Source organism: Bufo bufo, chromosome 5 (assembly GCF_905171765.1).
Source record: "Bufo bufo chromosome 5, aBufBuf1.1, whole genome shotgun sequence".
NCBI classification, from domain to species: domain Eukaryota; kingdom Metazoa; phylum Chordata; class Amphibia; order Anura; family Bufonidae; genus Bufo; species Bufo bufo.
Window position 1 is genome coordinate 7,072,431 of NC_053393.1, and position 23,816 is coordinate 7,096,246.

The window sequence follows — 23,816 nt, forward strand, 5'->3', positions numbered from 1 at the left end:
GCTGATAACAGGGAGGAATAGACTGTATTCTCCTGTCCTACAGTCATCCTCCCCCCTGAAATGGCTGATAACAGGGGGCAATAGACTGTATTATCCTGTCCTACAGTCATCCTCACCCCTGAAATGGCTGATAACAGGGGGCAATAGACTATATTCTCCTATCCTACAGTCATCCTCTCCCCTGAAATGGCTGATAACAGGGGGCAATAGACTGTATTCTCCTGTCTTACAGTTATCCTCTCCCCTGAAATGGCTGATAACAGAGGGCAATAGACTGTATTCTCCTGTCCTACAGTCATCCTCTCCCCTGAAATGGCTGATAACAGGGAGCAATAGACTGTATTCTCCTGTCCTACAGTCATCCTCTCCTCTGAAATGGCTGATAACAGGGGGCAATAGACTGTATTCTCCTGTCCTACAGTCATCCTCTCCCCTGAAATGGCTCATAACAGGGAGCAATAGACAGTATTCTCCTGTCCTACAGTCATCCTCTCCTCTGAAATGACTGATAACAGGGGCAATAGACTGTATTCTCCTGTCCTACAGTCATCCTCTCCCCTGAAATGGCTGATAACAGGGGGCAATAGATTGTATTCTCCTGTCCTACAGTCATCCTCTCCCTGAAATGGCTGATAACAGGGAGCAATAGACTGTATTCTCCTGTCCTACAATCATCCTCTCCCCTGAAATGGCTGATAACAGGGAGCAATAGACTGTATTCTCCTGTCCTACAGTCATCCTCCCCCCTGAAATGGCTGATAACAGGGAGCAATAGACTGTATTCTCCTGTCCTAGAGTCATCCTCTCCCCTGAAATGGCTGATAACAGGGGCAATAGACTGTATTCTCCTGTCCTACAGTCATCCTCTCCCCTGAAATGGCTGATAACAGAGGGCAATACACTGTATTCTCCTGTCCTACAGTCATCCTCTCCACTGAAATGGCTGATAACAGGCGCCAATAGATTGTATTCTCCTGTCCTACAGTCATCCTCTCCCCTAAAATGGCTGATTACAGGGGGCAATAGATTGTATTCTCCTGTCCTACAGTTATCCTCTCCCCTGAAATGGCTGATAACAGGGGGCAATAGACTGTATTCTCCTGTCCTACAGTCATCCTCTCCCCTGAAATGGCTGATAACAGGGAGCAATAGATTGTATTCTCCTGTCCTACAGTCATCCTCTCCCCTGAAATGGCTGATAACAGAGGGCAATAGATTGTATTCTCCTGTCCTACAGTCATCCTCTCCCCTGAAATGTCTGATAACAGGGGGCAATAGATTGTATTCTCCTGTCCTACAGTCATCCTCTCTCCTGAAATGGATGATAACAGGGGGCAATAGACTGTATTCTCCTGTCCTACAGTCATCCTCTCCCCTGAAATGGCTGATAACAGGGGGCAATAGACTGTATTCTCCTGTCCTACAGTCATCCTCTCCCCTGAAATGGCTGATAACAGGGGGCAATAGACTGTATTCTCCTGTCCTACAGTCATCCTCTCCCCTGAAATGGCTGATAACAGGGAGCAATAGACTGTATTCTCCTGTCCTACAGTCATCCTCTCCTCTGAAATGGCTGATAACAGAGAGCAATAGACTGTATTCTCCTGTCCTACAGTCATCCTCTCCCCTGAAATGGCTGATAACAGGGATCAATAGACTGTATTCTCCTGTCCTACAGTTATCCTCTCCCCTGAAATGGCTGATAACAGGGGGCAATAGATTGTATTCTCCTGTCCTACAGTCATCCTCTCCTCTGAAATGGCTGATAACAGGGGGCAATAGACTGTATTCTCCTGTCCTACAGTCATCCTCTCCTCTAAAATGGCTGATAACAGGGGGCAATAGATTGTATTCTCCTGTCCTACAGTCATCCTCTCCTCTGAAATGGCTGATAACAGGGGGCAATAGACTGTATTCTCCTGTCCTACAGTCATCCTCTCCCCTGAAATGGCTGATAACAGGGGGCAATAGACTGTATTCTCCTGTCCTACAGTCATCCTCTCCTCTGAAAAGGCTGATAACAGGGGGCAATAGACTGTATTCTCCTGTCCTACAGTCATCCTCTCCCCTGAAATGGCTGATAACAGGGGGCAATAGATTGTATTCTCCTGTCCTACAGTCATCCTCTCCCCTGAAATGGCTGATAACAGGGGGCAATAGACTGTATTCTCCTGTCCTACAGTCATCCTCTCCCCTGAAATGGCTGATAACAGGGGGCAATAGACTGTATTCTCCTGTCCTACAGTCATCCTCTCCTCTGAAATGGCTGATAACAGGGGGCAATAGATTGTATTCTCCTGTCCTACAGTCATCCTCTCCTCTGAAATGGCTGATAACAGTGGGCAATAGACTGTATTCTCCTGTCCTACAGTCATCCTCTCCCCTGAAATGGCTGATAACAGGGGGCAATAGATTGTATTCTCCTGTCCTACAGTCATCCTCTCCCCTGAAATGGCTGATAACAGGGGGCAATAGACTGTATTCTCCTGTCCTACAGTCATCCTCTCCCCTGAAATGGCTGATAACAGAGAGCAATAGATTGTATTCTCCTGTCCTACAGTCATACTCTCCGATGAAATGGCTGATAACAGGGGGCAATAGACTGTATTCTCTAGTCCTACAGTTATCCTCCCCCCTGAAATGGCTGATAACAGGGGGCAATAGACTGTATTCTCCTGTCCTACAGTCATCCTCTCCCCTAAAATGGCTGATAACAGGGAGCAATAGACTGTATTCTCCTGTCCTACAGTCATCCTCTCCCTGAAATGGCTGATAACAGGGGGAAATAGACTGTATTCTCCTGTCCTACAGTCATCCTGTCCCCTGAAATGGCTGATAACAGAGAGCAAAAGACTGTATTCTCCTGTCCTACAGTCATCCTCTCCCCTGACATGGCTGATAACAGGGAGGAATAGACTGTATTCTACTGTCCTATAGTCATCCTCTCCCCTGAAATGGCTGATAACAGGGAGCAATAGACTGTATTCTACTGTCCTACAGTCATCCTTTCCCCTGAAATGGCTGATAACAGGGAGCAATAGACTGTATTCTCCTGTCCTACAGTCATCCTTTCCCCTGAAATGGCTGATAACAGGGAGCAATAGACTGTATTCTCCTGTCCTACAGTCATCCTCTCCCCTGAAATGGCTGATAACAGGGGGCAATAGACTGTATTCTCCTGTCCTACAGTCATCCTGTCCCCTGAAATGGCTGATAACAGAGAGCAATAGACTGTATTCTCCTGTCCTACAGTCATCCTCTCCCCTGACATGGCTGATAACAGGGAGGAATAGACTGTATTCTACTGTCCTATAGTCATCCTCTCCCCTGAAATGGCTGATAACAGAGAGCAATAGACTGTATTCTCCTGTCCTACAGTCATCCTCTCCTCTGAAATGGCTGATAACAGGGAGCAATAGACTGTATTCTCCTGTCCTACAGTCATCCTCTCCCCTGAAATGGCTGATAACAGGGGGCAATAGACTGTATTCTCCTGTCCTACAGTCATCCTTTCCCCTGAAATGGCTGATAACAGGGAGCAATAGACTGTATTCTCCTGTCCTACAGTCATCCTCTCCCCTGAAATGGCTGATAACAGGGAGCAATAGACTGTATTCTCCTGTCCTACAGTCGTCCTCTCCCCTGAAATGGCTGATAACAGGAGGCAATAGACTGTATTCTTCTGTCCTACAGTCATCCTCTCCTCTGAAATGGCTGATAACAGGGAGCAATAGACAGTATTCTCCTGTCCTACAGTCATCCTCTCCCCTGAAATGGCTGATAACAGGGGGCAATAGACTGTATTCTCCTGTCCTACAGTCATCCTCTCCCCTGAAATGGCTCATACCAGGGAGCAATAGACTGTATTCACTGGTCTTTAGCCTAGAACAACCGATACCAGGGAACAGGAGCTGTATTCACTGGTCTACAGCCTGGAACAGCCGATAAAAGGAAGCAGGAGCTGTATTCTCTGATCTACAGCCTGGATCAGCTGATAACATGGAGCAGGAGCTGTATTCACCTGGTCTACAGCCTGGAACAGCTAACACAAGGAGCAGGAGCTGTATTCAGCAGGTCTCTATCCTGGAATAGCTGATAACAGGGAGCAGGAGATGTATTCACCGATCTACAGCCTGGATCAGCTGATAACATGGAGCATAGAAACATAGAATGTGTTGGCAGATAAGAACCATTTGGCCCATCTAGTCCGCCCAATATACTGAATACTATGGATAGCCCCCGGCCCTATCTTATATGAAGGATGGCCTTATGCCTATCCCATGCATGCTTAAACTCCTCCACTGTATTTGCAGCCTCCACTTCTGCAGGAAGGCTATTCCATGCATCCACTACTCTCTCAGTAAAGTAATACTTCCTAATATTACTTTTAAACCTTTGCCCCTCTAATTTAAAACAATGTCCTCTTGTAGCAGTTTTTCTTCTTTTAAATATTCTCTCCTCTTTTACCTTGTTGATTCCCTTTATGTATTTAAAAGTTTCTATCATATCCCCTCTGTCTCGTCTTTCTTCCAAGCTATACATGTTAAGGTCCTTTAATCTTTCCTGGTAAGTTTTATCCTGCAATCCATGTACCAGTTTAGTAGCTCTTCTCTGAACTCTCTCCAAAGTATCACTATCCTTCTGGAGATATGGTCTCCAGTACTGCGCACAATACTCCAGATGAGGTCTCACTAGTGCTCTGTAGAGCGGCATGAGCGCCTCCCTCTTTCTACTGGTAATGCCTCTCCCTATACACCCAAGCATTCTGCTGGCATCTCCTGCTGCTCTATGACATGGTCTGCCTACCTTTAAGTCTTCTGAAATAATGACCCCTAAACCCCTTTCCTCAGATACTGAGGTTAGGACTGTATCACTGGTTTTATATTCTGCTCTTGGGTTTTTACGTCCCAGGTGCATTATCTTGCACTTATCAACATGAAATTTTAGTTGCCAGATTTTTGACCATTCCTCTAGTTTTCCTAAGTCCTTTTCCATTTGGTGTATCCCTCCAGGAACATCAACCCTGTTACAAATCTTTGTGTCATCAGCAAAAAGACACACCTTACCATCGAGGCCTTCTGCAATTTCGCTGATAAAGATATTAAACAATATGGGTCCCAGAACAGATCCCTGAGGTACCCCACTGGTAACAAGACCTTGGTCTGAATATACCCCATTGACTACAACCCTCTGTTGCCTGTCCCTCAGCCACTGCCTAATCCATTCAACAATATGGGAGTCCAAGCCCAAAGACTGCACTTTATTTATAAGCTTTCTATGTGGGACAGTATCAAAAGCCTTACTAAAGTCTAGATAAGCGATGTCTACTGCACCTCCTCCATCTATTATTTTAGTCACCCAATCAAAAAAATCAATAAGATTAGTTTGACATGATCTCCCTGAAGTAAATCCATACTGTTTTTCATCTTTCAATCCATGGGATTTTAGATGTTCCACAATCCTCTCCTTAAGTATGGTTTCCATTAATTTCCCCACTATTGATGTCAGGCTTACTGGCCTATAGTTGCTCGATTCCTCCCTACTACCTTTCTTGTGAATGGGCACAACATTTGCTAATTTCCAATCTTCTGGGACGACTCCTGTTGCCAGTGATTGGTTAAATAAATCTGTTAATGGTTTTGCTAGTACACCGCTGAGCTCTTTTAATAGCTTTGGGTGTATCCCATCAGGCCCCTGTGACTTATTTATATTAATTTTAGACAGCTGACTTAGAACCTCTTCCTCTGTAAAGACACAGGAACAGGAGCTGTATTCACAAGGTCTACAGCCTGGAACAGCTAATAACATAGAGCAGGAGCTGTATTCACTGGTCTACACATCCTGGAACAGCTGATAACAGGGAGCAGGAGCTGTATTCACCGATCTACAGCCTGGAACAGCTGATAACAGGGAGCAGGACCTGTATTCACCTGGTCTACAGCCTGGAACAGCTGACAACAGGGAGCAGGAGCTGTATTTACTGATCTAAAGCCTGGAACAGCTGATAACAGGGAGCAGGAGCTGAATTCACCAGGTCTCTATGCTGGATCAGCTGATAACAGGGAGCAGGAGCTGTATTTACTGATCTAAAGCCTGGAACAGCTGATAAGAGGGAGCAGGAGCTGTATTCACTGATCTACAGCCTGGATCAGCTGATAACATGGAGCAGGAGCTGTATTTACCGATCTACAGCCTGGAACAGCTGTTAACAGGTAGTGATGAGCGGCAGGGGCAATATTCGAATTCGCGATATTTAGCGAATATTCGGGTGAATATTCGACATATATTCGCGAATTCATGATCTCCGGGCATTATTTTTTGATTGCGAAAATTTACATAAAATTTGCATACAAATTTTCGCATTAAAAATTCGCATGCACTGGTATTCTCCCAAAAATCGAATATTCGCAATTACGAATATATTTTGCGATATTCAAAATATTTGCGAATTCTCGAAGTGCCGATATTTGCGATTAAAATTCGCAATTCGAATATTCGTGATCAACACTATTAACAGGGCGCAGGAGCTGTATTCACCTGGTCTACAGCCTGGAACAGCTGATAACAGGGAGCAGGAGCTGTATTCACCTGGTCTACAGCCTGGAACAGCTAACACAAGGAGCAGGAGCTGTATTCAGCAGGTCTCTATCCTGGAACAGCTGATAACAGGGAACAGGAGCTGTATTCACTGCTCTACAGCCTGGAACAGCTGAAAACAGGGAGCAGGAGCTGTATTCACCTGCTCTACAGCCTGGAACAGCTGATAACAAGGAGCAGGAGCTGTATTCACCGATCTACAGCCTGGATCAGCTGATAACAAGGAGCAGGAGCTGTATTCACCGATCTACAGCCTGGAACAGCTGATAACAGGGAGCAGGAGCTGTATTCAGCAGGTCTCTATCCTGGAACAGCTGATAACAGGGAACAGGAGCTGTATTCACCTGGTCTACAGACTGGAACAGCTGATAACAGGGAGCAGGAGCTGTATTCACTGCTCTACTGCCTGGAACAGCTGAAAACAGGGAGCAGGAGCTGTATTCACCTGCTCTACAGCCTGGAACAGCTGATAACAGGGAGCAGGAGAAGTATTCACCGATCTACAGCCTGGATCAGCTGATAACATGGAGCAGGAGCTGTATTCACCGATCTACAGCTTGGAACAGCTGATAACAGGGAGCAGGAGCTGTATTCACCTGGTCTACAGCCTGAAACAGCTGATAACAGGGAGCAGGAGCTGTATTCACCAGGTCTCTATCCTGGAACAGCTGATAACAGGGAACAGAAGGTTATTCACCGATCTACAGCCTGGAACAGCTGATAACAGGGAGCAGGAGCTGTATTCACTGGTCTACAGTCTGGAGCAGCTGATAACAGGACGCAGGAGCAGCATTTACTAGTCTACAGCCTGGAACAGCTGATAACAGGGAGCAGGAGCTGTATTCACCGGTCTTCAGCCTGCAATAGCTAAAAACAGGGAGCAGGATCTGTATTCACCGGTCTACAGCCTGGAACAGCTGATAACAGGGAGCAGAAGGTTATTAACCGATCTACAGCCTGGAACAGCTGATAACAGGGAGCAGGAGCTGTATTCACTGGTCTCCAGCCTGGAACAGCTGATAACGGGGGAGCAGGAGCTGTATTCACCGGTCTACAGCCTGGAACAGCTGATAACAGGGAGCAGAAGGTTATTCACCGATCTACAGCCTGGAACAGCTGATAACAGGGAGCAGGAGCTGTATTCACCGGGTCATTAGCCTGGAACAGCTAGTAACAAGGAGCAGAAGCTGTATTCACTGGTCTATAGCATGGAATAGCTGAAAACAGGGAGCAGGAGCTGTATTCACCTGGTCTATAGCCTGGAACAGCTGATAACGGGGAGCAGGAGCTGTATTCACTGGTCTACAGCCTGGAACAGCTGATAACAGGGCGCAGGAGTTGTATTCACTGGTCTACAGCCTGGAACAGCTGACAACAGGGAGCAGGAGTTGAATTCACTGGTCTCCAGCCTGGAACAGCTGATAACAGGGGAGCAGGAGCTGTATTTACTGGTCTACAGCCTGGAACAGCTGATAACAGGGGAGCAGGAGCTGTATTCACTGGTCTACAGCCTGGAACAGCTGATAACAGGGAGCAGGAGCTGTATTCACCGGTCTACAGCCTGGAACAGCTGATAACAGGGAGCAGTAGCTGTATTCACCGGTCTACAACCTGGAACAGCTGATAACAGGGGAGCAGGAGCTGTATTCACCGGTCTACAGCCTGGAACAGCTGATAACAGGGGAGCAGGAGCTGTATTCACCGGTCTACAGCCTGGAACAGCTGATAACGGGGAGCAGGAGCTGTATTCACTGGTCTACAGCCTGGAACAGCTGACAACAGGGAGTAGGAGCTGTATTTACTGGTCTACAGCCTGGAATAGCTGAAAACAGGGAGCAGGAGCTGCATTTACTGGTCTACAGCCTGGAACAGCTGATAACAGGGAGCAGGAGGTGTATTCACCGATCTACAGCCTGGAACAGCTGATAACAGGGAGCAGGGTCTGTATTTACCGGTCTACAGCCTGGAATAGCTAAATACAGGGAGCAGGAGCTGTATTCACCGGTCTACAGCCTGGAACAGCTGATAACAGGGAGCAGGAGGTGTATTCACCGATCTACAGCCTGGAACAGCTGATAACAGGGAGCAGGGTCTGTATTTACCGGTCTACAGCCTGGAATAGCTAAAAACAGGGAGCAGGAGCTGTATTCACCGGTCTACAGCCTGGAACAGCTGATAACAGGGAGCAGGTGCTGTATTCACCGGTCTACAGCCTGGAACAGCTGATAACAGGTAGCAGGAGCTGTATTCACCTGGTCTATAGCCTGGAAGAGCTGGTAACAGAGAGCAGGAGCTGTATTCACTGGTCTACAGCCTGGAACAGCTGATAAAAGGGAGCAGGAGCTGTATTCACTGGTCTACAACCTGGAACAGCTGATAACAGGGAGCAGGAGCTGTATTCACTGGTCTACAACCTGGAACAGCTGATAACGGGGAGCAGGAGCTGTATTCACCGATCTACAGCATGGAACAGCTGATAACGGAGAGCAGGAGCTGTATTCACTGGTCTATAGCCTGGGACAGTTGATAACAGGGCGCAGGAGCTGTATTCACCAGTCTACAGCCTGGAACAGCTAATAACATTGTGACAAACTCCCCTCTTTTGAAGTTGCCACGAGTGCTTGGAGAGGACTACTTGCCCGCCTCTTACCATGCGATTATGGTCCCATGTTGTATGCACCGGTTTTGTGCAGAAAAGCCATAAGTACAGCCAGGGTCAAAGAGACTTGTACTAACTTTTGAATTCCTGGTCTAATTCGTGTCATTTTGGGATGTGTTAAATGTCCATGTGTATTGTAAAGGGTGGGACACTGTATGTTTGAGTATGTGATGTCTGTTCCATTGTCTCTCTGTGTGTATTGACGATTGTCCTCTGTCCTGGAGACAACCGAGTTGTAATTCGATTGTCTCTCAGGACAGAGGGCAATGTGTATTCTCCTGATTATGTTAACCATGGTGTCTATGTGGGTTATAACCTTTGTGTTATGGGGTAATGTATGTTTGTTGTGGGTGTCTCCCTTGCATGGGAGCAGGGCATAAAAGCAATTGTATTTTTCAATGTGAGGTTTTCCAGTAAAGATTTTCTAGCATTCAGCTTGGGCTAATGTATAGACTTATTTGGCGATACCAGCGATACTAGCGATAATAGCGATCTATTGCTCTGTGGATTACTTGGCGGTGCTATTTCAAGGGGAGAAGGGAATACTAGACGGTGACACGGATGATACCGTCACAACTGGTGGCAAGCAGCGGGATTTTCCCTTCTTTTTCTCTGCACAGAGGATTCAAGGAAGGCACTAGTGTATGGTGCATGGAGGGCAACGCTGGCACTCGTGCAGCGACCCTGGCTTTGAAGGAGCTCAAGGGACAGAGCTAGCTACCGGGCAGCGTTCCTATCCACAGCAACATGGAAGAGGAGTTTAACTGGAGGTTGCAGCAGTACTTGGCCCAACAGGATGGGCCTTTATCAGAGGAGGGCATACTGGACTACAGAGATGCCACTCGAAAGGGGCTGTGGTATGACGCTTTGGAGGAGGTACAGCGGCAGCGGAGAGAGAGTCTTCCCAGTGAGGAACAGAGGCTCCAGGTACTCGTGGCCCTGCGGTCACCCTTCCTAGGAAAGCAACCCTTGGCTGAGTGGGTGACAGAACTGTGGACCCTGAGTTGGAGGGAGTTGTGGCTGGACAAAGCGTATCGGTCACTAAAGTGGTATGCCACCCAGCGCAACCCATGGATGACTAACCACTATCTGCCGGAGGGAGAGGATTATAATGGTCCGGGCTTACTGTGGGAAGCCTTTGATGAGGGCGATGACTTTGGATGCCCCACAGAATGTCGGTTCTGGGACATCCACGACATCAGGGAAACCGAGCTGGACCTTCCCCGAGCGGACGACCTTGGGCCAGACCTGATTCATCTAGTCACCATGGAGTGGGAGCTGGAGCAGAGCTACCGTCAACTGTTCAACCTAGCTCAACCACCATCCCTCAGCCCAGAGGATTGCCTGGAAATTATACCCTCTTTTGCCCAACCAACCTCAGAGGTGAGCAACCTCATAGACTTGTCCTGGGAGGACCCACAGATGGCAGGTGGAGATGGGACCGAGGTCTCTCTACCAGCCCCACAGGGATGCTGGGCCGCCTGCCCAGATCTCCAGCGGCAGTGCATATCACAGGGAGAGGAGACAACCGGTCTCTCTTCCCAGCAGCAACCTGAGTTCCAGGGGGAGGAGATGCTGGGTCCCTCTGCCCTACAGCAACCAGAGTCCTGGGGAGGAGAGGCAACCGGCCTCACCTTCCAACAGAAGCCGGAGATACCGGGAAAAGGGAAACACAAACCCCTCTACACGGGCGCAGATGAGACCGCAGGCTCTGTGCCAGTCCTACAGGGATGCTGGACGGTCAGTCCAGATCCCCAGCCATCTCCGCAGGGATACCAGGAGGAGGAGGTAAGCGAGCCCTCCCCTTCCCAGCTACTTCCCAACCGAGTTCTGGGGGCAGGGGATGAGCCTGCGATACCCACTGATCCCTCCAACCGAGTTCTGGGGGCAGGGGATGAGCCTGCGATGCCCACTGATCCCTCCAGCCGAGTTCTGTTGGCAGGGGATGAGCCTGCGATACCCACTGATCCCTTCCCAGCGGAAGAGCTGGCATCTGGGCAGAGCGCCGCTAGCCTCTGCTCCACCGACCCCCTTGTTACAGGACTGGATTGCACCCCCCTCGCCCCAGCAGAAGAGCTGGCATCAGGGCAGAGCGCCGCTAGCCTCTGCTCCACCGACCCCCTTGTTACAGGACTGGCTTGCACCCCCTTCGCCCCAGCAGAAGTGCTGGCATCAGTGCAGAGCGCCGCTAGCCTCTGCTCCACCGACCCCCTTGTTACAGGACTGGATTGCACCCCCCTCGCCCCAGCAGAAGAGCTGGCATCAGGGCAGAGCGCCGCTAGCCTCTGCTCCACCGACCCCCTTGTTACAGGACTGGCTTGCACCCCCTTCGCCCCAGCAGAAGTGCTGGCATCAGTGCAGAACACCGCTGGCCGCTTTTCCCCAAGTAGCCCCAGCGGTTTGCCTAGCTGCACCAGGGAGACTGAGGATGCGGAACTGTTTCACCACAACCTGGGACCTACAGACCAGTACTGTCCCTGGTGGGTGAGCTACACTGTTAACTATTTACCGTGGGTGGGCAACTCTGCTAATGTTTCTATGTGGGTAAGCTTCCCGACTAATCTAGGTACTGACCGACAGGAGGTCAGATACCTGTTTAGTCTTAACCCCAAAGGGAAGATATGTGACAAACTCCCCTCTTTTGAGGTTGCCACGAGTGCTTGGAGAGGACTACTTGCCCGCCTCTTACCATGCGATTATGGTCCCATGTTGTATGCACCGGTTTTGTGCAGAAAAGCCATAAGTACAGCCAGGGTCAAAGAGACTTGTACTAACTTTTGAATTCCTGGTCTAATTCGTGTCATTTTGGGATGTGTATTGTAAAGGGTGGGACACTGTATGTTTGAGTAAGTGATGTCTGTTCCATTGTCTCTCTGTGTGTATTGGCGATTGTCCTCTGTCCTGGAGACAACCGAGTTGTAATTCGATTGTCTCTCAGGACAGAGGGCAATGTGTATTCTCCTGATTATGTTAACCATGGTGTCTATGTGGGTTATAACCTTTGTGTTATGGGTTAATGTATGTTTGTTGTGGGTGTCTCCCTTGCATGGGAGCAGGGCATTAAAGCAATTGTATTTTTCAATGTGAGGTCTTCCAGTAAAGATTTTCTAGCATTCAGCTTGGGCTAATGTATAGACTTATTTGGCGATACCAGCGATACTAGCGATAATAGCGATCTATTGCTCTGTGGATTACTTAGCGGTGCTATTTCAAGGGGAGAAGGGAATACTAGACGGTGACACGGATGATACCGTCACAAACAGGGAGCAGGAGCTGTATTCACTGGTCTACAGCCTGGAATAGCTGATAACAGGTAGCAGGAGCTGTATTCACCGGTCTACAGCCTGGAACAGCTGATACAGGAAGCAGGAGCTGTATTCACTGCTCTACAGCCTGGAACAGCTGATAACAGGGAGCAGTAGATTACACTTACCTGTAGATCCAATGTAGAGCTATGTTCACACTGTGATGATATCAACAACTGTTTCCTGCAGAGTCTTCTCCTGTATGGTCTGTGTTCTCCTAAGAAGGGTCTGGATGCAGCATCCTCAGTGCGGAGCATTTATACATTATTACGCTCCAGTCCCCCCTCCCGCTCTCACCCTGCCAACACTCTGTGGTTTTCCTGGAAATTTTCTCTGAAGGGGGAAGTTTTAAAACAACTTATTAAAACAAACAGACGCGTTCACCTACTGCAACCAACAACCCAAAATCATCAAATGGGACAATTACTGCAGTAACTCTCCTTATGTGGTATTATGAAGCCACTGGGGCTCGACTTTTTTTAGGAGTAAAATTGTCTCTATTTAATCCTTTCCCGACACAGGGATTTTCTGTTTTTGTTTTTCGCTCTCTACCTTCACAGAGCCATAACGTTTTTTATTTTTAAAATTATATTTTTGTATATATAAAAAGACTTTACAAATTGTAAATTGTACTTTAGAATAGCACAATTTAATATGGCATAGAATGTAATGGGAAACTGGACTAAAATTCCAAATAGGGTGGAATTGGTAAAAAAAAGAGTTTTATAGTTTTATGGGTTTTGTTTTTACAACGTTTACTTGTGGTCAAACTGACTTGTGCTCTTCATTCTCTAGGCCAGTATGATTATATCGATACCACATGTGATTAGTTTTTCTTGTGTTTTAATACTATAAAAAAAAAAACTTGTAATTTCTCAACATGCTCAACCTGCGGCCCTCCAGCTGTTGCAAAACTACAACTCCCAGCATGCCCGAACAGCTTACAGCTATCAGCCTACAGCAAGGCATGGTGGGAGTTGTAGTTTTACAATAGCTGGAGGGCTGCAGGTTGAGCATCCCTGGTATAGAGTAATGGAATTTTCTCCATTACCCTATAGATCACTATATTACAATTCAGTGCTGCCACCTGCTGGCCTGAATTGTAATATACAAGTAATGAGCCTGGAAGCCTAGTACAGGCTCTGTCTCATTCCTTACTTACTCTGGCTCAATTCCTTCCCTGATCTCCACCCGGTTGATGCGTTCCTTCCCGCGAAGAGCCTGCTTCCGGGTTTTTGGCCTCTTAGATGCTGTGTGCACATTTGACCACAGCATCTGAGGGATTAAATGTCTGTGATCAGCATTACTGCCAATCGCAGACATTAGCCACGGGTGCTGAATGAAACAGTAGGCACCTGGTAGCTAAGGCACTTAATAAATCTGTCTTTTCTTATTTGGTTTAACTGTGATCTCTGGTGGTTGTTTTCTTGTAAGACAGTTTCATATTCACTAAGACTTGTCTCATTGATTTGCACATGAAAAAATTGCGCAAGTGACTGGAAAAAAGTCGCATCTCTTTCTCTTTCACTGTAAAAAACTCAGCAAGTTTCTCCTCAAAAATAAGCCTGGTCAGGAGAGGAGTAGAAATAAACTGTTTATGGGCCTAATTCAGGGGCAAAAAAGGCGCTTGTTCATAATTAGGTCAGAGGCCTCGAAAACAAAATAAGACAATCAGAAACAGGCTTATTATTCATGAAAAGAGGCAGAGACACTATGCCCCAGTGAGTGCAGCTCTGGAGTAAATAACAAGATGCAACTCAGGATCAGTATAGGATAAGCAATGTATTTGCACAGTGACTCCACCAGCAGAATAGTGAGTGCAGCTCTGGAGTATAATACAGAATATAACTAAATGATTTTCCTATTTCATGACGTAAAGTAATAGTTTTATTAAAGACACGGAGGCGAGTATTGCTTTCTCCTTCTTTACTGAACCACCAATAGCAGCAAAGAGAAAAAATTTACATACAAGGAACCATAGCAACCAAGGTCCCTCCCCACTGGCCCCTATAATAGGCCGCTCTTCCTCTGTAACTTCCTCTTTCTTTGAAAACTGATGCTGACATCCCGAACATCCCAACGATAACTCCGAACTTTAAACTGGAACGGAAAGTCCAACGCCCATGTAGCGCAATCAACTAGCCAACCTGGCTAAACTGTAGAAGACCTCAACCGATAACACGGCATCTGATAACGGAAATAGCTTCATCCTGGAAAATAAAACAGACCATAGGCCTAGGTGAAACAAACATGTCAGGACAGAATGTCCGGATTCCATCTACGCAACTGACTCAACAGGTGCAAAATGACAGAAGACCATCAAAATGGCTAAATAACATGCAAACAATGGCAATGCAATAAACAATAGGACAATAAACACCTAAAACAAAATAACTTAAATGGTTAATAATACATAGAGGCAATGATACATGACCCCTGTGACAAAAAAACCTGTGAGAAAAACCCCAAGGGAGGGAATAGGGCGGGCAATACTCGCCTCCGTGTCTTTAATAAAACTATGACTTTACGTCATGAAATAGGAAAATCATTTAGTTTTACAGCAAGACACGGAGGCTTCGTATTGCAAGTTCAAAGCCCGTCTATGATAGAAGAAAACAAATTAGGTGGAGGACAGAAATAGAACTCCCTAAATGTGGTAACATTGGACCAATCAGCCAGACGCATAACATCCTCCAATCTGGCCCCGAAACCGCCAAGGCGGTGGCAGAGGCTCCACGCGCAGAATGGGCCGTGAAGACAGAAGTGTCAACACCCGCTAATGACATGACCCATTTAAGCCAGCGTGCTAACGTAGGGCTAGACACCGGTCCAAAAGGATGACGAATAGAAATGAACAACTGAGAGCTGGCCGGAGATTGATGCGCCAGCGTCCTGGACTCATATTCCTTCAGGCACGCCACGGGACATAAGACCGGAGAGGCAGGAAAACTGGGATAGGAAACGAAACGGATGCTAGTCTTGGTGCGACGCGAGATGTTAAAGGTAACCCCCACCGGGGTAAAGGAACGTGCATCATGATAAAGCGCCCTCACATCCGAAACCCTCTTGCATGAGATAAGGCAAAATAACGTCAACATTTTAGCTGACAATTGCCTAAGTGTGAGGTCAGAATTCCCGGGCCAAGAGGCCAAGAAGGTAAGGACCAGGGAGACGTCCCAGGTGCGAAATTCTAGTAGGTGTGCTACAGGTGCCGAAACGGGATCCAAGTCCCGTTCCACGCACCAGTTAGCCCAAGTTCTCCAGGCTGCCCGGTACGACTTCCTGGTGCCGGGAGCCCATGCACTGTCCAATAGCTGTCGAGCTGCTGCCGAAACTCCCTCGGACGATCCAGGTGTCCGGAGATCCGGCATGCCAGCAGCCGCAGGGATCCGTCTAGTAGAAGAGGGTGTTGTAGACCCAGAGGGTTGCGGAGGAGATCCGACCGGGTCGGGAGAAGAACAGGAATCTCCACTAGAATCCTCAGCAACGAGGGGAACCATACCTGAGACCCCCAGAAAGGGATCACCAGAACCAGGTCTGCCCGCTGACGAATCACTTGCAAGAGTGTCCTCGGAATCATCGAGAATGGAGGAAATGAGTACAGGCGGGATACCGACCAATCTTGCAGGAACGCATCCACTGCTAATGCCTCCGGATCCGGACGCCAGCTGTAAAACCGGGTGAGCTGTCTGTTCAGACGAGATGCGAACAGATCGATAGACATCGGACCCCACAATTCCGCAATTGCTGAGAAGATCCGAGGATCCAACTGCCAATCGCTGCCATCCGACAGGTAGCGCGAATTCCAATCCGCCTGAACGTTGTTCAGCCCCGGTAAGTACTCCGCCTGCACCATGATGTCCCTGGACAGGCAAAAGGACCAAAAGTCTTTGGCCAAGCGAGCCAAAGTTGCCGAGCGGGTACCCCCCAAACGGTTGACATACTGAACTGCCGATATATTGTCCATCCGTAACTTGATGCACGCGCAGGCGATCCCATTGGAGAAACTCTTCACCGCAAAAGATCCCGCAAGGAGTTCCAACGCATTGATCTGCAGAAGGGACTCCTCCGCTGACCAGGGGCCCCCCATGGACACGCCATTGCAATGGGCACCCCAACCCTGGAGGCTCGCATCTGATTCTATTGTCAATTCCGGCAAGAGCCCGAAGATCGCTCTGCCGTTCCACGCCTCCAGGTTGGCAATCCACCAACTCAACTCCTCTCGGGCCTCCGAGACCAGCACCACCGCGTCCGCAAAGGATGCACCGGTCCGAAGATGGGCGATCTTCAGTCGCTGGAGCGCACGGTAATGTAACTGGGCTGGAAACACCGCCTGAATGGACGATGCCAAGAGTCCGATGATGCGGGCCAGATGGCGCAATGAGAGATGGGGTATGAGGAGTGCATGTCTCAATTCTTTGGGGATTGCCCGCAACTTTGCCGTCGGCAGACTGAGGGACTCCGAGTGAGAATCCACCGTGAATCCTAAGAATTCCATCCTCTGAGCCGGGATGAGGCAAGACTTCTCTATGTTGAGGAGGAATCCGAGATTCGAAAGTAAATCCGATGTCCACTGGAGATGTTCCAGTAATCCCGCCCTGGACTCGTGCATCAGAAGGATGTCGTCCAGGTAAATGATGAGGCGGACGCCCCGAGTCCTCAACCATGACATGACTGGACGCAGCAACTTGGTGAAGCACCAAGGAGCTGAGGACAGTCCGAATGGCAGACAGGTGAACCTCCATACCTCGCCATTCCACCTGAACTGGAGCAAATCCCTGGAGCGAGTGGCCACTGGGACCGTCAGGTAAGCATCCTTCAGGTCCAGCTTCACCATCCAGTCCCCAGGAACTAGTAAGTCCCGCAGAAGGTGGATCCCTTCCATCTTGAAATGCCGGTAGCGAACTACCGCATTCAGCGCGCGAAGATTGATGACTGGCCTCATCTGCCCACCCTTCTTCTGAACGAGAAATATAGTGCTGATCACATTCCCCCGCGCAGGGGACGCTCGTTCTATTGCCCGCTTTTGTCTGAGGGAGCACAGCTCCGCGTCCACCAGAGCGCAATCTGGGTGTGACAGGGGGACAGGCGGGGGGGGAGGGAATAAGGTAGGGAGACCCCGTGAGCTCTATGTGAAATCCCCTGACCGTGGACAGCACCCACGGGTCTGAGGTGATGAGACTCCAAGCATGAAAAAAAGAGTCGGAGTCTGCCCCCTACACAAGGTACCATAGAATCCCCAAGCTGGGGAAGACTTACCCAAGGGTCTGCGATGGTTGCCCCGGAAGGAGCGAGAACGCCACTGATTTCCTCTGGAGGCGAAGAAGGGAGACGGATTACGTTGTTCTTGGAAAGATGGACGTTGTCCACCGGCACCTCTACTCGATCCTCGGGCCTGGAAACTAGCACGGCCGGACAGGCGGCTCCTACCACTGCCGGCCCGATGAGAGACCCGTCCCTGAAATACTCTGCGCATCGAACTTTGGGCCTTGTCAAGCGCAGTAAAGGTGCCCACAAACGGCTCATGTCCTTAATGAAGGACTCGCCGAAAAGGAGGCCCTGGGCTTCCTTTCCCGCCTCAGTGAGCGCCAAATTAGCTAGCTTAGGGTCTATTTTAAATAAAATAGACTTGCGCCTCTCAATCGCCACTGCTGTATTGGCGTTACCGGTAAGGCATATGGCCCTCTGGGTCCAGCCCCGTAATTGCTCGGGGTCTATCAGGGATCCCTCATTCCTGGCTGACTCAGCCATCTCCAAGATCTTGGTCAGTGGACCAAGGACATCTAAGATCTTGTCCTGGCAGCTGCGGAGCGCTGAATCCAGTCCTTTTTTGGAGTTCCAGCCAGTTTTGGCCAGAAATTGAGCCATCTTGGGATCCACAATTGGGGTCTCGCAGACCTTATTGGGCACCGATGGCCTGGGACACTCAGCTCTGAGTTTGTTGCGTGATTCGCGGGAAAGCGAGTGACGCACCCAGTGTTCCAAATAAGCCCCCACATGAGGGGAGGGGAGCCATTCCGCCGAACGCGGGTGATGTAAAGATTCAGGGTCGAACATAGGTTCACCTGAATCATCTAGTACCGCCACAGAGTGGGTAGCATTAACAGGGGACACCACATCCTTGGCAGAGGAGGTCGCCGCAGCGGCAGCTGAGGGGCCCTGAACTGGGGGGGTGACCTCCTCCTCTGCCTCATAATCCATATCCGCAAATGCCTCCTCGTCTGAAGCTCTGTCAGAGTCAGACAATTCCGGTGATTGCGCTCTCGCGCATTTCCATGTCCGCGCCCGTTCTGCCTGGCGGGAAGAGGCCCTTTTCCGTGATCTAAGCACGGTCTCTGGGGTGGCAAGATGCGCACCAGTCAAAACCTTCTCAGTAATAGGAGGGTCATTGAAGGTAGGCTGCGGTGTGGCAATGGGGTCCTGCACAGGTACATTGGAAGGTGGGACGGACAGAGCCTGAGTAATGGTTTGTGAAAGTATGGATGACATGGAGCCCATGGCTGCCATGATCGCATCCGATACCGAGCGCTGCAGGGCCAGCGCCTGTGCATCCACATGAGTGGAGATGGATCCCTCAGGGGGGGAGGGGGGCCTACTGGCAGCATGAGGGGAAGTAGGTACAGACATATCAGCAATCTGGCCTAGCTAAGGTGCAAAACCGTATAAATAAGCAACTCACTGAGCAGGGCAAAGATCTATGGGAGAAGCGCTGGACGCTAGCTGGCAGAGGGAGCAGGAGCCGCCGACCGTGCTGTGTGCAGGAAGCGAATGACCGGAAGGGACAGGAGACGCTGAAGCTCCGCCCCCCCAGAAGCCCGCGAATCGCTGCCGCCAACCGCAAGATGGCCGCCGAGATCTCGCGAGATCTCGCGGCCCCACTGATCAGGAAGTGCCAGAGACGGCGCGGCAGCCAGCAGGGGCGGAGGACCCGCCCACCGAACACCGGGAACCGCACTAACCAACAGGTAGGACCATCTGGGTCCAAAATAAGTGGGTTGTGGTAGCGAACTCTCCCTGGATAAGGGAGAAGGGAAATGAAGGGGGGAGACGCGGGGAAGCGGCAATGAAAGCAATCAAGCGCAGGGAACCTAAACTATCAGCCCCAGCAATCGGTAGAACGCATAAAGGAAAGGGAGCGCTGCAAGCAAGCAAGCAGGGTTAGTCACCCTGGGGAAACAGCGCAATAGACATCAAACATCAATGACACATGCATAGAAGAAGATGTACTTAACTTGGTGGCAGCAGCAAAGAAAGAGGAAGTTACAGAGGAAGAGCGGCCTATTATAGGGGCCAGTGGGGAGGGACCTTGGTTGCTATGGTTCCTTGTATGTAAATTTTTTCTCTTTGCTGCTATTGGTGGTTCAGTAAAGAAGGAGAAAGCAATACGAAGCCTCCGTGTCTTGCTGTAAAACTCAGGACCAGTACAGGATAAGTAATGTATTGACACAGTGACTGTACCAGCAGATTAGTGAGTGCAGCTCTAGAGTATAATACAGGATTGTGGCAAAACCAACCTCACCACTGGGTGGTGGAGAAGCCTGGTTGCCAGCCTCTTGCCCCAGGATTATGGGCCCTCTCATCAGCCCATGCTAAACTTAAACCCCATGGCGATTTGACTGTGTTTGTGGCATCGGAGCGCTGTTTGGATATATTGAGCGCTCAGATCCAAGCCATCTGGGGATATGTTAAATGTCTGTGTGTACTATAATGGTTGTGACATTGTATATTTGAATAGTGATGTATGTCCTATTGTCCCCACGTGTGTATTGGCGATTTCCCTTTGTCCTGAGAGATAATTGACTTACTCCTCGGTTGTCTCCAGGACAGAAGACATTGTGTATTCTTCTGCCGGTGATAATTACATCAACCCATTGTGTAAGGTAATTGTATCAAAGGCAGAGGGGAGGATTTTGTGTGGGAGTGTTTTACTGTATTGTACGTGTTTACTGGTTGTTTTTACAAAACCCTGTGGGTGGTACTAGTGTGTAACAATGTTATATAAGAACAATAAACCCACAGCTCTGGCTGTCCACTGCTTGACCCTCAACATGGAGCCTCGTCTTGTTCTTGGGGGATTCACTGTATGCTGTTAGAGACTGATTGCTAGGAGTGTAAGCCGCTTGGGTGCGTTTCCTATTCGTCTGCTAGCAGCTATTCGTGAGGTTCCGTTCGGAAGTTTGGAGCATTGCCTTGCATGCCATAACAATTGGTGGCAAGTGTCGGGATCGTTCTCATAGCCCAGAAGGACAGCTACAAAGTAACATCATTCCCTGGAATTACAATTTGAGGGCAACGCATGTCCCAGTACAGCAACCCTGACAGCAGCAGAATGGAACCAGCAGTGGCATACGATGAGGAAGACCTGGATGGCCGGGATGCATTAAGGAAAGGCATCTGGTACCAGGCCATGGATAATGTACAATACCAGCGAGGCGAGAGTCTCCCCAGTGAAGAGCAGCGATTGCAGAAGCAAGTGGCCCTGTGGATGCCCTTCCTGGGGGATCAGCCCCTGGAGGAATGGGTGAAGGAACTAGAGCACCAGGTATGGCAGGAGCTATGGCTGGAGGATGCCTACCAGGCGCTCTGGTGGTATATAGCACAGTATATACCCTGGACAGCTGAGCATGACAAGCCAGAGGGAGAGGAGTTTGATGGTCCTGGCTTGTTATGGGAGTCCTTTGCAGAGCCTGACTTCGGGAGCCCTGCACAGTCCAGACTTCAGGACATTTTCTATGAGATGGAGGCTAGGCAGGATTGGGATGACCCCCATGAGGTAGAGAAAGACCTGGCTCACCTAGCAACCCTGGGGTGGGAACTGGAGCAGGACTACCGAGATCTCTTCCACTCCTTTGGGAAGGCTCAGCAGGACAGCAAGAAGTCAGACCCAGGTCCAGAGCCCTTCAACTGGGAGGATATTGTGGATGTTTACTGGGAAGAACCCTAGGTGGCCATTGGAGATGCGACCAAGGTCTCTCCACTGCTCCTGCAGGGAATTGGGAGCCTAGTCTCCATTCCCCAGCGGCAGGCTGAGTTACAGGGGGCAGAGACATTCAGTCCTGTCCCCCAGCGGCAATGGGAGTTATTGGGAATTGGGAGCCCAGTCTCCATTCCCCAGCGGCAGGCTGAGTTACAGGGGGCAGAGACAGTCGGTCCTGTCCCCCAGCGGCAATGGGAGTTATTGGGAATTGGTAGCCCAGTCTCCCTTCCCCAGCAGCAGGCTGAGTTACAAGGGGCAGAGACAGTCGGTTCTGTCCCCCAGCGGCAGTGTGATTTACAGGGAATTGGGAGTCCAGTCTCCATTCCTCAGCTGCAGAGTGTCCTACAGGGAATAGAGAGCCCAGTCTCCTTTTCCCATCAACAGGACACTGGATTGGGAGCGGAGACAGTTGGTCTCACCCCCCAGAGGCTGGAAGTATGTATGGCAGAGAAGCTTGTTACCCCCTCTCCCTATTGGCAGTGTCAATTGCAGGGAATTGGGAGCCCAGTCTCCATTCCCCAGCGGCCGTGTAATTTACAGGGAATTGGGAGCCCAGTCTCCATTCCCCAGCGGCAGCTTAACGTACCAGGCAGAGACAGTAAGCCCCACAACCGTGCAGATGGGACCGTGGTCTCTGCACTCACAGCACAGGGGGTAGGGACAGTCAGTCCTGTCCCCCAGCAACAGGGCTGTTTAGCCAAAGGGGAGACAGTCGGTCTCCCCCCACAGCAGCATGGTGGTTTATCTAAAGGGGAGACAGTCGGTCTCCCCCTCCAACAACCAGGCTACAACCAGGCTTCTTCCGTGGTAGCACTGGCACCAGGGCAAAGTACCGCGGGTCTCTATCCACTCAGCAACCCACCAAGGCAGTCTACCAGTCCCCCACGCAGCCGTAGTGAGGCACATGGACATGGACAAGTTTATCACTTGCTCAGGTGTAGTAACCATTTATTGTGGGTGGACTGTACTGATGTTTCTATTTTGTGGGTGGGCTGCTGGACTAACAAGGGCACTGAACGGCAGAAGGTCAGATACCCTGTTAGTCTGTTTGGAAAAGGGGAGAAATGTGGCGAAACCAACCTCACCACTGGGTGGTGGAGAAGCCTGGTTGCCAGCCTCTTGCCCCAGGATTATCATCAGCCCATGCTAAACTTAAACCCCATGGTGATTTGACTGTGTTTGTGGCATCGGAGCGCTGTTTGGATATATTGAGTGCTCAAATCCAAGCCATCTGGGGATATGTTAAATGTCTATGTGTACTGTAATGGTTGGGACATTGTATATTTGAGTAGTGATGTCTGTCCTATTGTCTCCATGTGTGTATTGGCAATTTCCCTTTGTCCTGAGATATCATTGACTTACACCTCGGTTGTCTCCAGGACAGAAGACATTGTCTATTCTCCTGCCTGTGATAATTACATCAACCCATTGTGTAAGGTAATTGTATCACAGGAAGGATTTTGTGTGGGAGTGTTTTACTGTATTGTACATGTTTATTGGTTGTTTTTACAAAACCCTGTGGGTGGTACAATGTTATGTAAGAACAATAAACACACAGCTCTGGCTGTCCACTGTTTGACCCTCAACACGGAGCCTCGTCTCGTTCTTGGGGGGATTCACTTTATGCTGTTAGAGACTGATTGCTAGGAGTGTGTAACGGAACGCCTAGCACCCCGACCGGGTACCTCCGTTGATAAATGCTCCTAGTGCTTCCAGAGGACTCCAAGCACTCCACTTGACACCGTCGACACTGCAGACCCCACGAACCGCCGAAGCTTGGTGGAGGTCTCGCTGTCTCCTACCCACCCTGGACCTACGACAAGGCTCCAGGCTCCAGTGGGTGAACCTCTCCTAAATCCAGAGACAGGAACCAGGAGCAAGCTCTTACAAGAGCTTATACTCAGGGGAGTATTGTGATATAGCAATCCCCAAGAGTGTAGTTATTCCATCCCCCAAACATGAGCCAAGACTTCATGAAGGTATAAAACAGGAACTCTTTATTGAGGGCTACCCGCCCGTATTTATGCAGGTCCCCATCTGGTGGACACGCCCCTAGGGGACCAGAAGGAAGACTGTGACACAGGACAGATATGCAGCACTGCAGGATACACAGAGACAATACATCCCCACAATGCATCATGGTTTCCTCCTCTCTGCCCTGGAGACACCCGAGGAGTAATCCAATTATCTCTCAAGACACAGGGAAATCACCAATACACATGTGGTGACAACAGAACAGAAATCACCATTTAAACATACAATGTCACAACCCTTTTCA

At 49.5% G+C, this 23,816-nt stretch overlaps 1 protein-coding gene across 2 annotated transcripts in view; it reads right to left on the minus strand.

Annotated features, from left to right (window-relative positions):
• LOC121001596 (fucolectin-6-like) overlaps window positions 1–23,816 on the minus strand; it is a 159,720-nt gene that overhangs the window by 81,330 nt on the left and 54,574 nt on the right. Inside the window, exon 1 of one of the 2 annotated variants that reach the window (XM_040432757.1) lies at window positions 12,690–12,812. The exons of the other annotated variant lie outside the window; for it this stretch is intronic. The gene's annotated coding sequence lies outside the window, so the exon portion shown is untranslated. Of the gene's footprint in view, window positions 1–12,689; window positions 12,813–23,816 lie in introns of those variants that run through there. 2 annotated transcript variants of the gene reach the window in all.